This window comes from Mus caroli, unplaced genomic scaffold (assembly GCF_978045245.1).
Source record: "Mus caroli unplaced genomic scaffold, Mus_caroli_1 scaffold_7, whole genome shotgun sequence".
NCBI classification, from domain to species: Eukaryota; Metazoa; Chordata; class Mammalia; order Rodentia; family Muridae; genus Mus; species Mus caroli.
The window spans coordinates 20,532,321-20,546,126 of NW_028227262.1; the positions used below are offsets into that span (position 1 = coordinate 20,532,321).

The 13,806-nt window shown below is 42.7% G+C and overlaps 1 long non-coding RNA gene across 1 annotated transcript; it reads left to right on the top strand.

Moving 5' to 3' along the window:
• The first annotated feature begins 306 nt into the window (after positions 1 to 306).
• Positions 307 to 8,843, top strand: LOC147003793 (uncharacterized). Its single transcript, XR_015047491.1, has 4 exons — positions 307 to 357; positions 1,550 to 1,778; positions 4,045 to 4,138; positions 8,004 to 8,843. It is a non-coding gene; the product is annotated as an uncharacterized LOC147003793 (long non-coding RNA).
• Positions 8,844 to 13,806: the final 4,963 nt, after the last annotated feature.

The window sequence follows — 13,806 nt, forward strand, 5'->3', positions numbered from 1 at the left end:
TTGTTGGTCAAAATACTTTCAAATGCTTCTACACAGCATAGCAGTAAATCGTTCAGAAATTGGGTGGACGAGTAGAACCAAAGCAAAGTGCAATCCCTCCGTCCTTTGTCTCTATCCCCTGGAGTCCATGTCTTCTGTGCTAGAACTCATAGACCAGGCAGATGAATTCATGCTTGCATGAAGGATAAAAATCCAATCACTCATAGTTCTAAGGTCTATGGACCTTTGTTTTCTTCCCTTCTCATGTTTCCTTTTTATCTCTTCCTGTTTCCCTGTCTTTCTTTCTTTCCCTTCCAGTATGAGAGGCATCAGAGTCCATCTGTACAGAGGGGACCCAGCGAGTTGTGCTGGGAGCAGGTAAGGGGCTGAGGCAGGGAAGGACAGCCAGGCAGGAAGAAGCACAGTCAAGGGAGGAGGGGGATTTGCAGATGGAGAGATGTGTTGAGGAAGTTTGAAGATATAATAGACCGCAAATAATTAAATTGGTTGAGTAAATAAATAAAGGCATTGTTGATAATGAGTGCCAAGTTTCACTGTAATGGACAATGAATGTACTTGTAAACATGTCAAGTCAGAAGTCCAGACTAATCCTAAAGCCTTAGATTAGAATCTAATGAATCATTGTGGATTGGAGATCCAGCTAGGTATGTTTTCCTTACTTTGTCTTGTTAGCCTCTGTTTTTAGAGACAGGCTGGCCTAGAACTCACCAGGGATTCCAGGCTGACTTCAAACTCATGGCAATCCTCCTACCCAAACCTTTCGAGTGCTAAGATGTCTGGGGTGAGCCCCCACTCGCATCAGTGTCTCCTTTCCCCACCTCCCATTCTTTCTTTGTTTCTTCCCCTCTTCCTTTTGTCTTTTCCTTTCCTCCTTGCTCTCACTAATGAGTCATCTAGTGGCCCAAACCAAACGGCATTGCATTAGTCATAATAACATAATTCACCCAAAACCTGTTGCCCAATTACTGTCATCTAATGGCACTGTACGCTGAGCTGGAGGGCTGCCTCGGTGGTTAAGAACACATCACTGGCTGCTCTTCCAGAGGATCCACCCGACAGCTCACAAGGGTCTGTACTTCCATCCTCTTCTAGTCTCTGAGACACACAGACAGACCAACAAAACACCCATACACATAATCTTTTTTAAGTTCACAAGGAGGAAAGCATGAACATCAGGGCATGAATGAAAAATGTCCCCGACCGAGGGGCCTTCATCCTTTGAGAAACACTCTCAAGCCATAAAACTTACATTTACTTATTACTTCAACTAACATACAATAATCCCAGTCTTACTGTGGTTGAAGTTCTGTGTCCTTGCCTAGCACAAAGACCTGGCGATGAATTGTTAAAACACGACACAGTGAGTAGGTACTAAATGAATGAATTCCAGTGTAGAAATCTAGTGTTTTCTAGAACAAATTATGCTCCTTGTAATATATACATTGATGATAAGATACTGATAGGAGTTTGAAATGTCTCAGCTATACAAGATGGGTCCAAGCTCAGAGTCCCTGCCATACTATGGGCCAAGTGTTCTTCTTACTTGCAGATCCAAATGTACTGCATGGAGAGCTGATGAAACCCTCCGGGAATGTGTATGGTTGACATGGACACAGCCATGACAAGGACCACAATGCCTCAGACACGTGGGAACGGCAAGGACTTCCCCTGGCCCATATGCCAGTGTTGACAGTGTATACAGAAACTGTGGCTGACTGTTCTCTTTTCCAGAACTTTTACAGTCTGAGTCTGCTCCCCTACAGAGACCTCCTACAAAGGTTAGTTAAACCCACTCCTCCTTCAGCTGTAGACAGTAAGTCCACTTCCTCCTCCACTCTGTGTGTGTCTGCATATGTCTCTGTATGTGTGTCTGTGTGTTTGTGCGTGTGTATCTGTGTGTCTGTGTCTATGTGTGTATTGTGTGTATGTCTGTGTGTGTCTGCATGTGTCTCTGTATGTGTGTATGTGTGTTTGTGTCTGTGTATATATCTGTGTGTCTGTGTCTATGTGTGTATGTGTGTATGTCTGTGTATCTGTGTGTTTGTGTGTGTGTATCTGTGTGTGTGTCTATCCTGTCCCGCAGGACTCAGTTATTCATGGGTGGGAGGGGGACCGCAAACCTGGAAGGAAATGAGAGGAAGAGAAAAAGGAGCTGGAGACCAAGTAGAGGGTCCTATCAAGGTCTCCGTTTATTAGGCTGAGGAGCCTGGTTTTAAAGCATACATCACGGGGAATAGGGAGGGATTGAGGGGGAATTTAACAAAGAACAAAAAAGTGGGCATCTCCAAAGTCAGGCTCCAGGCGGCGGGCACTCTGTATCTTATCTCCGGAACATAGATCCTCCTTGACAGCCTTGGGGTGTCAGGCCGGGCTCAGGAGTAACTCATGTCCTTGGAAGTCATGGGAGTTCAGGAAGAGATAGGGAAGAGGGGACTATATATATTTTGCAGCCTCAGGTGCCAGGAAGGGAACAGGGAGGAGGGAGTGACAACCGGTTCCTAGCACGAGGCCATTTGGCCTGTCAGGGTGGGAGATTGTGAAAAGCTCCCTTTCTCACGGTATGGTCTCTGACAGAGAAGCATGCGGTGATGTGTAGTAACATAAAGAAAAGCTTCTTCTGGTGTGTCTGAAGAGAGACAGTACACTCACATACATAAAATAAATAAATCTTTTTTAAAAATCTAAAAGGAAAACAAAAGCCAACTGAAGTAGAAAACTGCACCTGGGTTAAGTAGTTAGTAAATCATTTCATACGGAAATCATTTTGAACTTTTCCACACTTGTGTTCCTTCTTCCAAATAGTCAAATTCTTAAATTGCTGCTTGAATTTTTTTGAAATTCTTATTTAATTTTAACATGTATGGGTGTTTCACCTGCATGTGGGTGCCTGGTACCCTGAGAGGCCAGAAAAGGCCATTGAATCCCCTGGGACTGTACCAACAGACAATTGTATGCCACCATGTAGGTGCTGGGACTTGGAAGTGGACAATCAGGACTCCTAACCCATCTCTCAAAGAACAGAACACCTAAGGTGACTTGAAATTTATGCTGTAGAAGCTAATTTACTGTGGCAATGATTTTTTTTTTTTTTTAGGACTCAAATTAGAAATCACCTTGTCTAACACAGAATCAAAGGCTAGAAGCTTTAGTAGTTTGGTTACTCAGTGATGAGCACAGTGAATAGAATTTAAATGGCCTTAGTTGCCTATCCAGTCCTTTCTTCTGGGCACACACATGCCCTGAGGCTCTTGGCAAACACTGACTTCAAAGCTTTGAAGAGGCCTGAGGCCTGAGGCAGCCAGCTTCTCACACAGTCCAAACTGCAGGACTGGGAACTACAATTTTAATAGAGAGTCTACAGCCCATTCAACTAGTATAAACTAAATAATACAGGGGCAAATGGCTCTGACTTTTAGTCTTCAATACTGATCTGTGGAATTAAGTCAAATAACTGATTTCACTGTTGTTGGCTTTGAAATGTGGACAATTCCGTGAACAGGAGACAGTTACAATCTCAGAGGCTGCCTGATTGATGCTCTGTGGTGCTTGAGGAGGGACTCAGGCCTTTTACATGCTAGGCAAGCACTGTGACTCTGACCTGCAACCTCAGCCTCTGGATTTCTTGTGACAGAGTCTTGCTGTGTAGCTCAGGCTACGCTGGAACTAATAGTGACCCTCACTCAGCCTTGCATATACTGCTGTCTTGGAGTGAGCCACCGTGGCCAGCTAGAAATGTTTACAAATCATCTGTTATAGCACAAATAAATGAAATAAATAAATTAGAGCATAAAAGACCTGAAAAGGAAACTATCTTCTTGCATTGAGAAACTTGGGTAGTAAATAATAAATAGCAATACTAAATGCTACATTAAGAAACACTGAATTTGTGTGCAGGCATTTGTGTGTGTGTGTGTGTGTGTGTGTGTGTGTGTGTGTGTGTGTGTGTGTGTGTGTGTAGGTGGTACGCTGGGACTCTAATGGGCCTTGGGTGTGCAAGACAAACCTTCCACTGAGTTATACCTCCATTCTGGCTTGTTAAAACAGTGTCTAACTATGAAACAGAGGCTGGTCTCAAATGCCTGTGGCTTCTGGCTTTGCCTTCCACTGGGGATGGAACTTGAGGCTTCTCACATGCAAGGTAAGCATCCACCACTTGGCTTCATCCCCAGCCCTTGGCGGGATTGTAGGTGCATATACCTATGCCTGGTCTTAAGCAATGTTTCAGTTACAGAAAATGTGGACATTAAAATCAGTGCTGGGGCATAAAACCAGAGACACTGAAATTTATAGAGGAGATAGTGGGGAAAAGCCTCGAAGATATGAGCACAGAGGGGAAATTCCTAAACAGAACAGCAATGGCTTGTGCTGTAAGATCAAGAATTGACAAATGGGACCTCATAAATTGCAAAGCTTCTGTATGGCAAAAGACACTGTCAATAAGACAAAAAGGCCACCAACAGATTGAAAAAGGATTTTTACCAATCCTAAATATGATAGGGGACTAATATCCAATATATACAAAGAGCTCAAGAAGCTGGACTCCAGAAATTCAAATAACCTCATTAAAAAATGGGGTACGGAGCTAAATAAAGAATTATCAACTGAGGAATAACGAATGGCTGAGAAGCACCTGAAAAAATGTTCAACATCCTTAATCATCAGGGAAATGCAAATCAAAACAATCTTGAGATTCCACCTCACACCAGTCAAAATGACTAAGATCAAAAATTCAGGTGACAGCAGATGCTGGCAAGAATGTGGAGAAAGAGGAACACTCCTCCATTGCTGGTAGGATTGCAAGCTTGTACAACCATTCTGGAAGTCAGTCTGGCTTCAGAAAATTGGACATAGTACTACCGGAGGATCCAGCAATACCTCTCCTGGGCATATACCCAGAAGATGTTCCAACTGGTAATAAGGACACATGCTCCACTATGTTCATAGCGACCTTATTTATAATAACCAGAAGCTGGAAAGAACCCAGATGTCCCTCAACAGAGGAATAAATACAGAAAATGTGGTACAATTACACAATGGAGTACTACTCAGCTATTAAAAACAATGAATTTATGAAATTCTTGGGCAAATGGATGTATCTGGAGGATATCATTCTTAGTGAGGCAACCCAATCACAAAAGAAGTCACTAGATATGCACTCACTGATAAGTGGATATTAGCCCAGAAACTTCGAATACCCAAGATACAGTTTGCAAAACACAAGAAAATCAAGAAGAAGGAAGACAAACATGTGGATACTTCATTCCTCCTTAGAATAGAGAACAAAATACCCATGGAAGGAGTTACAGAGACAAAGTTTGGAGCTAAGACAAAAGGATGGACCATCCAGAGACTACCCCACCCGGGAATCCATTCCATAATCAGCCACCAAACCCAGACACTATTGCATATGCCAGCAAGATTTTGCTGAAGGGACCCTGATATAGCTGTGTCATATGAGGCTATGCCAGTGCCTGGAAAATACAGAAGTGAATGCTCACAGTCATCTATAGAATGGAACACAGGGCCCCAATGGAGGAGCTAGAGAAATTACCCAAGGAGCTGAAGGGGTCTGCAACCCCATAGGTGGAACAACAATATGAACTAACCAGTACCCTCAGAGCTCATGACTCTAGCTGCATATGTAGCAGAAAATGCCCTAGTCGGACATCATTGGGAGGAGAGGCCCCTAGGTCTTGCAAACTTTATATGCCCCAGTACAGGGAAATGCCAGGGCCAAGAAGTGGGAGTGGGTGGGTAGGGGAGCAGGGCGGGGGGAGGGTATAGGGAACTTTCGGGATAGCATTTGAAATGTAAATAAAGAAAATATCTAATAAATTTTTAAAAAAATTCAGTGCTGGGGGGGCATTTAAAACATCAAGAAGAGAAAAGTAAATGTGCACTTATTAGTAAATAAAATAAATTGGCCCAAAGGCCCAGAAACTAACACACACACACACACACACACACACACACACACACACACACATGTCCCTGCTTCCCTGAACAGGCATTAAAGTCCCTGGAAAAAAAAGACTCTTTTCTTCACAAGAAGATCAGCAGCAGCCTTGGCTTCAGGAACCTCCCAAAGGGAGCTCCCTGGGCATGTGATAGTCACATTTACAACTTGGCTATGTTATTAGAACAAAGAGCCCTTCTTCCCAGCCAAAGTCCCCATTCTTGCCTGCGTGTTGAGTAGTCACTGTGCTTTGGAAGCCTCTTTTGAGCTGTCTAATGAAACCACTCTTGACTCTGAGGGATCGTCAAGAGGCCTCAGAACAAGTGTCTCCTCCCTGAGCAAACAACTGCTTTCCCAAGGTGTCAATCGGAGGAATAAGCCGAGCTTTGTACGGTGAAGAGACTGGAACGAGAAAGTAAGCACGTGAGTGAGCAGAAGACTTGGGACAATGAAGATATGGCTCTGACAGCCAGGCCAAGAACAGTGCTCCCATGCTTTCTCCGGGTTCCACAATAGCATATGTGTGGCAGGTTGACACTGGCCAGACTCCATCCAACATGTCTGAGCCCTGTTGTCCCCATTCTATAGTGCGTTGGAACACTCTGGCTGATTAAAGAAGTGGTATGTTCTGTGAACTTTGTTTCACATTATATTGGAAGCTATTAGAGGCTGCTACTCTAATAGAAACAAAAACAAAAACAAAAAACAAAAACAAAAAAAAAATTTTGAAGAGTATGAGCCCAGCCATGGTGGTGCACACCTTCAATCTCAGCAATCAGGAGTCAGAGCAGACAGATTTCTATGAGTCTGAGGCCAGCCTGGTCTGTAGAGTGAATCCTGAACAGCCAGGGCTACATGGGGAGAGAGAGAGAGAGAGAGAGAGAGAGAGAGAGAGAGAGAGAGAGAGAGAGAGAGAATGAATGAGAACCAGAACCACAAGGTTTTCATTTACTGATCAGGTGTACTAAATTTTCTTTTTTAAGTTTTAACAGAAATTATATCACTCTGTAGCTCTCTCTTTAAAAGAAAGTTAGCGTAATTCAGTGTTGTTCTCCCGACATGAAATAACCCCACAATTTACTGTACCTAAAACCCTACTGCTAGAAATTTTTACTTCCAAGTCTGTTCAATATTTACTTATTTTATGTTAAAATGCATTTAACTATCAAATAGCTGACACCTTGGCTATTACAATTATGTTCATTAATTTACAAATGACAGAATAAGGTTCTTTCTGTGAGAATGGAATCCATGAGATCCCAGGTCCAACACTGCTATGTCTCACTTCGCCAGAATTAGCCAGGTATTTCTTTGAACATGTAAGGGTATTTCTCTTTTGGAGAGAGAGCTGTGAAATTATCTCCAAAATGATTACACAATACAATAATATGACATGAAAACTGGGAAATCGACAAAAGATGTCTAACTTGTAATTTTTCTAAGTTAAGAAAAACATCTTTTAAAGAAAAGGCAGGGAGAGGACTGAGTGGATAAAGGGCTTGCCGGTGGGACACAGGGAGAGAAGATGGCGCTTCCCCGTAGGAAATGTGAGTTCTGCCCCATTCTAAATGGGCCAATTCCAGTCAGCTGGAGACCACAGAGAGCAAAAGGGCCAAGTTCTGCCTGGCTTTGGAGCTAAGCCTCAGGTTTTGTCAGCCTTGCACTTGAATTGCTAGCTTTGGATCTGAGCTGTCGGAACGGGACCGGAAATTACATCATCAGTCATCACGCTTCCTCCTCAGGCCACTGAGCCCGGACTGGGATGGAGTACCAACCCCGCTGAGACTCCAGCTCTCCACTGAAGATCTTGAGGTTATCCCTTCTCTTCTTTCAAATAAGTCACCAACCAAGCAAACAAATATAATCACACCAACAGTGCGGATGTGGCTGTTACTCATACCTCAAATGACTTCAGTGGAGTCAAGTTGCTACTGATAAAAAGAGAAAACAAAGTAGAGCCATCGAGACTGACTGTAAGTGATGTTATATCTTGTACCACAACTGTCATGACGGTATGACTAAGCATGCTTTATCTTTACTTTCACAGAAAGAATGTCAGAATCAGGTGGAAATTAGAATGGGCCTGAGGCAAACCGGATGTAAGAAAACACCTTGGAAATCCATCTCGGGCTGAACAGTAAAGCTTGCCTCCCTTAAACACATCATCGCTGTGGCACTGGGATAGAACAGAGTGGTGGAAAGATTGCCGTGTACAGCACAAGTCACAGTTAAATGTAACCTTTCAGATAGATCACACTGAACTCAGCACCCGGGCCAAAGGAGTTGCTTAGCTAATTTGACATTGCCCAGAGGAGAGTAGGCCAGACCTACCCAGCTAAAGATATTCCAATTTATTTTAGGGTTTTTTTTTTCATGTTGCAAGAAAGAGAAAAGATATACAGAAAATAGGACACTTCTCAGTACCTCTCTTGTTCTTCAAAGAATTAAAAGTTAGTTTTATAATCTGGGAGTTGATCGTAGACATAGGAAGAGTCTAATTCAGGGGAACCCCTTTCATCTTCTATCACAGAGACCAAGAGGAAAGTCAACACCTTCTCCTTCGAATTTAACACAGAGGCTCTGAGTTCAACTTGTTTGTGACCTATCAGCTTCGTTACATTATTTTCCTTATTTCCACCCAACCTCAATTCCTGGAATTCATATCTCTAAATAGTTTTGAGCCGACAAATAAGTCCACACTCTGTGGGTGGCTGAGGCTCAGTCTGTGTTTCTTCCAGTGTGTAGCTTCTTGCAGAGGTGGTTTTGGAGATAAACTGCACGTTATGTTTTTATGACTCACCCACTCACCCACATCATTTCTCCAGCTTGTGTATCCATCACTCCAAGCACTTGGTATTTTCTCTAGCATAAAAGCCAAAAGTTAAAATGTCTCCACTGGCAGTGGGGTGTGTGTGGGGGGGGTCCCCCTTCTCAGAGGAGAAGGGGAAGGGGGTAGAGAGGAGCTGTGTGTGAGGGGGGAACTGGGATGTAAAGTGAATAAATAAATAATAGAAAAAAATGTCTCCACTGATGGATTGTTGGTCATCTTCAATAAGAGTCCATTCCACACTTATTTGTCTGCCTGGGTGGAGTGACATTTAAGATTAGTGGACCCTTGGCAAATAGAAGGATTATAGACGAGCTTTTGTGTATGGAAGCTGGCACGTACGTGGCTCTGCAGAGTAGCCAGGTGGATGTATTGACTTGACCTTCTTAGGAACACCTGTTTCTCCCCCCAGTTACCTCTTTTCAATCACTCCTCCACAGTTGCACATCGTACCTGGAAAATTCTTGGCCAACAAAGATGAAGTGACGCAAGGATTAAGTGTCTGAGAATGGAGGGGCACCTCGACTTGTAAAACAACCTATTGTTCAAGGAGGAAACGACAAGCTCCCTTTCAAAGGGTTGCCACATTGGGAGCTGAGTCTAGTTTGAGGCATAATTAGCTGAATATAGGTTACTGATCTTCAGTAATCCTTGAGTTATATTGACTTTACCATTTCCTAAAGGTGAACTTGAAGTTCAAGATGTGCTCAGAAATGCCAGAATAAACTTCACATCTATTCTCCCTCTTAAAATGGACCGTGATTAATTATGGCCTTAAAGCAGGTCATGCCAGGACCACCTGTGGTGCCCTGCTCAGTTCACAGTGGCCAGGGAAACGAGCACAGGCTGCCCCAGGCCTGTGCTCTCACCAGCCAGCTGGCAGCACAGACTTCCCCGTTCAGTTTCTGAATGGCTGCACCGTGCAATTATATCGATGCCCACAATGCTAATATCGCCCACATGTTATAACAAGTTCTGAACCTTTGTCTAACTGTTCTCACAGCATGTCTTGTTGTTCAAGAGGCCTACTGGCAATAATGCCACCTCCTACTTCCTCTACACCGACCCTCAATCCTGCCTGTCTGTTTCGGTGACTGTCTTGCTTCGCTGACTGCAGCAGTATCCACCACAGTACCAGCCAGACTTTCTTCCCTCTTCAAATCCACATCAGAGCAGCTTCAAGTCGAAGATCCAGGATAAGAACCAGCATCACGGCCTAGGCCCTTCTCCTTGTAACTGTTGTTGGGCAGTTTCTGTGGGTTTGGGGTTCCCCCTCCCCCACCATGCTAAGTCCACCTTCCTGGTCTGTGTGGAATGTAAGAGTTGTTATACTCATGGCTTTCTTTCCTTTCCTTTCCTTTCCTTTCCTTCTCTTTGTAACAAGGCCTCACAGTGTGCCCTGAATTGGCTTTGATTTTCTTTCCTACCTTCAGAATCCCCAATCCTGTTATCATTTCCAACCCCCTCAGCACCTCCTCATTGGGCTCCTTTGTATTCTCGTTCACAGTGCTAACGTGATTCCACAGAACGCTGATCGTGGCTCCAAAATAAACTGCTCATTATGTCCACTGCCGTTGGCATCTGTATTTGCGCCTTCCTCTGAGTAACTGTGAGCTGTTCTGATACTGTTCATTGGGTTGTCACCATACCACGGCACAGCCCCGAGACCCTTACAACCTGCGTTCTCCTCACCCTGTACTCATTTCTCTGCTGCATCGCTTATGCCGGTCGCAATAGTAATCCGTCTGATTGGCCACTAAATCTTGGTCTTTCTGGTAAGATGATTGCTTCAGCCACTTAGATTTACCCCTCCCTGTCCTCCACATACCATAACACTAGTAGATTAGTATGCATTCAATTAAAAGTACCCCGAGTAAGTATACTGGTGACCACCAATGGTCTGCATGGTATTGAATCTGTCAGGGGACAGAAATTTGTGTTACTGATTATAGACTCACAGTCAATACTTCTAAAACAAACAAACAAACAAAGACAGGCTGGGAAGAGGCACACATAACAGACTTACTGAATAGAAGTTTTAGGTCGCATGAAAGATCTCAGAAATGGGGACACAAAGGTCCTGAACTATCCATTTTAGTGCTTAGGAAAGATGAACACTAAACTCAGAAATGTGATTGGTCCAAATGTATGTGACCTTGTGATAACAGAGAAGAGGATGCCAGCAAAGCCTGTCTGCTGTGGTCCTTCTTTGTCTCTTTGTGTGGTGTTCCTGGCTCCTGTGGATGAACCAGGACTCTTAGAATGAAATCAGTAGATTTACTATCAGCTGAGGATCAGGGAACTTTTTAAAAAAAAAAAATAACCAATGATTAGTCCGATTTTCATTGCTAACAAAATATCTGGAGCAGCTAATTTTCTAAAGAGAAAGGGTTTATTTAGTTCTGAACTTAAGAGTCTCAAAGTCCATTGGTTTGACCTTTGGTGATGGCACTAGATATTCAGCACACAAAGGCTCAAGTGCTTGTGTGTGGAAAATCTTAGATCTCCAAACAGGAAATCGAAGAGAGAAATTGGTATTTCACAATCCCTTCCGAGGGGCAGCTTCAAAAAAAAACGCAAAGGGTCCTCCATCTCCCAATAGCACCCTCTTGTGGATCAAGCACTCATTACAACGGACCCTTGTGGGGGGAGTCTGCTCTCTTTCAAGCCAGCTCTGAGGGAATGTCTCAGGCTGTAGGGTGGCCTTTGGGGAAGTTGGGCTCTTATTTCTATGACTCCCCTCGAGAGACAGGAATCCTTAGTTTTTATGGCCCTCCTTGGTGAGAAAATGGAAGGCAGGAGACAGTTCTTCAAGAAGACGTCTTAGGGCATGCGATGTCCAGAGGGCAATCCTTCCGGACATGGATTGCTGAGACTCAACATGACCACTCATATCTGATTTTGTTCCTTTTCTTGCTCATTTTTCTGCTCAATAGAACCCACTGAGAATGCAAGCACGTGTCGTGTTGGCCTTGCCTAGGTTTATTTTAGGGAGTATAAAGGCCAGATGGAAATACCTCTCTCCCTCTCCTTTCTCTCCTTACTTCCTTATGCCCTGTCTTGTTCCTTTCCAGCTTCTCTTCCTTTCTCTACTCTTTCCTTCTTTCTATCTTTATTTCTTTCTTAGCATTTTATTTATTATGCCCTTAAGTAAAAAAAATTGAACCCTATTTATAAGTGACTTTCTTCTATAATGGCTGCTTCCACAATGTGTGCCTGTTATGGCTTTAGAACTTATTTCCATTTAAGTATTATATTTAATTAACATAGTTCTGATACTTATTTAATATTATACTTTGATACATATGTATATTATATATTATTCAATCAAGATGATTAATATTATCATCTCTGTTACTGAATAATATCACATTATATGTCAATATATAGACATATAATCAGTCTATAATCAGTAACACAAATTTCTGTCCCCTGACAGATTCAATGTAGACAGACCAATGTTACATTTTTCAATCTACTCAAACATCAATGGATTCTTTGGCTGATGACGTGTCTTGACCTCTGAGTAAAGGGTTGCAATAAATGCAAGGTATAAGTGTCTCTTTGACATAGCCTCTTCATTCCCTTTAGATAGATGCCCAGTATTAGAGTTGTTAGATTATGTGATAATTCTATTTTCATATTCCCAAGGAAATGTAAGGATATTTTCCATAATGACGATGTCATTTTGCATATACCTCTAATAATGGAAGGCTTTCTCCCTTTCTCCTCATCTTTGGCCAGTATTTATTATTATTCTCTCTTTCTCTCTCTCTCTCTCTCTCTCTCTCTCTCTCTCTCTCTCTCTCTGTGTGTGTGTGTGTGTGTGTGTGTGTGCGTGTGTGTGTGTGTGTGTGTGTGTGTGTGTGTGTGTTGATAGTAGCTGCTGTGGCTGGAGCAGATATCTCATCGTATGTGTATAGGTGTTTTTTTCTGCATACATATTTGTGCACTACATGAGTCCCTGATGCCTTCAGAGATAGGAAGAAGGCATTGTACCTTCTGATGGTTGTCAGCCTCCATGTGGGTGCTGGAATCAAACCTGGTTCTCTGGAAGAGCTCCTGTTTTCATACTATTAGTGGTTTTGAGCATTTCCATAGACTTATTCACAATTTTCACATGTACCCTTGGGGAATGCTGTTCAGAGAACTTGCCCATTTTAAAATCCAATTGTCATTTTTACTACTCAATAAAGTTCCTGTATGTTTTCAATATTAACTCCCCATCAGGTAAGTATTTTCTACAGATTAAAGCCAGTTTCTGTCTTTCCTACCCATTCTAGCATTCCTCAGTGCCCACGAACTCACTTTTTCACCACTTGAAGTAAAAGGAATGTTTAAAAAACAAGACAAAACAAAAAAACAAAGGAAAGTTATTGAAAATGGGAGACTTAGCATATTGGAGACTCCAGAGACGTTTCCCAGATTCAACTGGGTGTGGTGGCTCGTGTCAGCAACTCAGCACTGAGAGGATCACTATGAGTTCAAGGCTAGCCTGTGCTTCACAGGGAGTTCCAGGCTATCAGCATGTGCTACAGAGTGAGACCCTGTCAATAATAATGATGATGATGATGGTGGTGGTGGTGGTGGTGGTGGTGATGGTGATGATGATAATAATAATAACAGCAACAATAATAGGAAGAAAACTGATTTCAGCATTTCCTAGCATGAACTTACAATTAGACTGTAATACTTTCGGTTGATATTTAGTTTTTGTCAGTGGTGCTTGTGTTTTTACATTTTCTCTAAATTTTTCATGATATTGGAAGATGCAGTAAATGTGGTATATAAACCTTACTAAGAAAGTCATGCTAAATATTGACTACAAACCAACATTTGAACCCTGAATTCTATATTATAAAATTGTAAAAGAATAACAACACGTTCAACTATACAATGAGTCTGTACTGCAAGGTGTGATTCCCTGAACACAGTTTATTTTTGAGACTCGGTATCAAGAGAAGGTTTGACAGAGATAGTCTCTTCCAAGTGTTACTCCCTCCGTAGGCTGCACTGCTGCTGC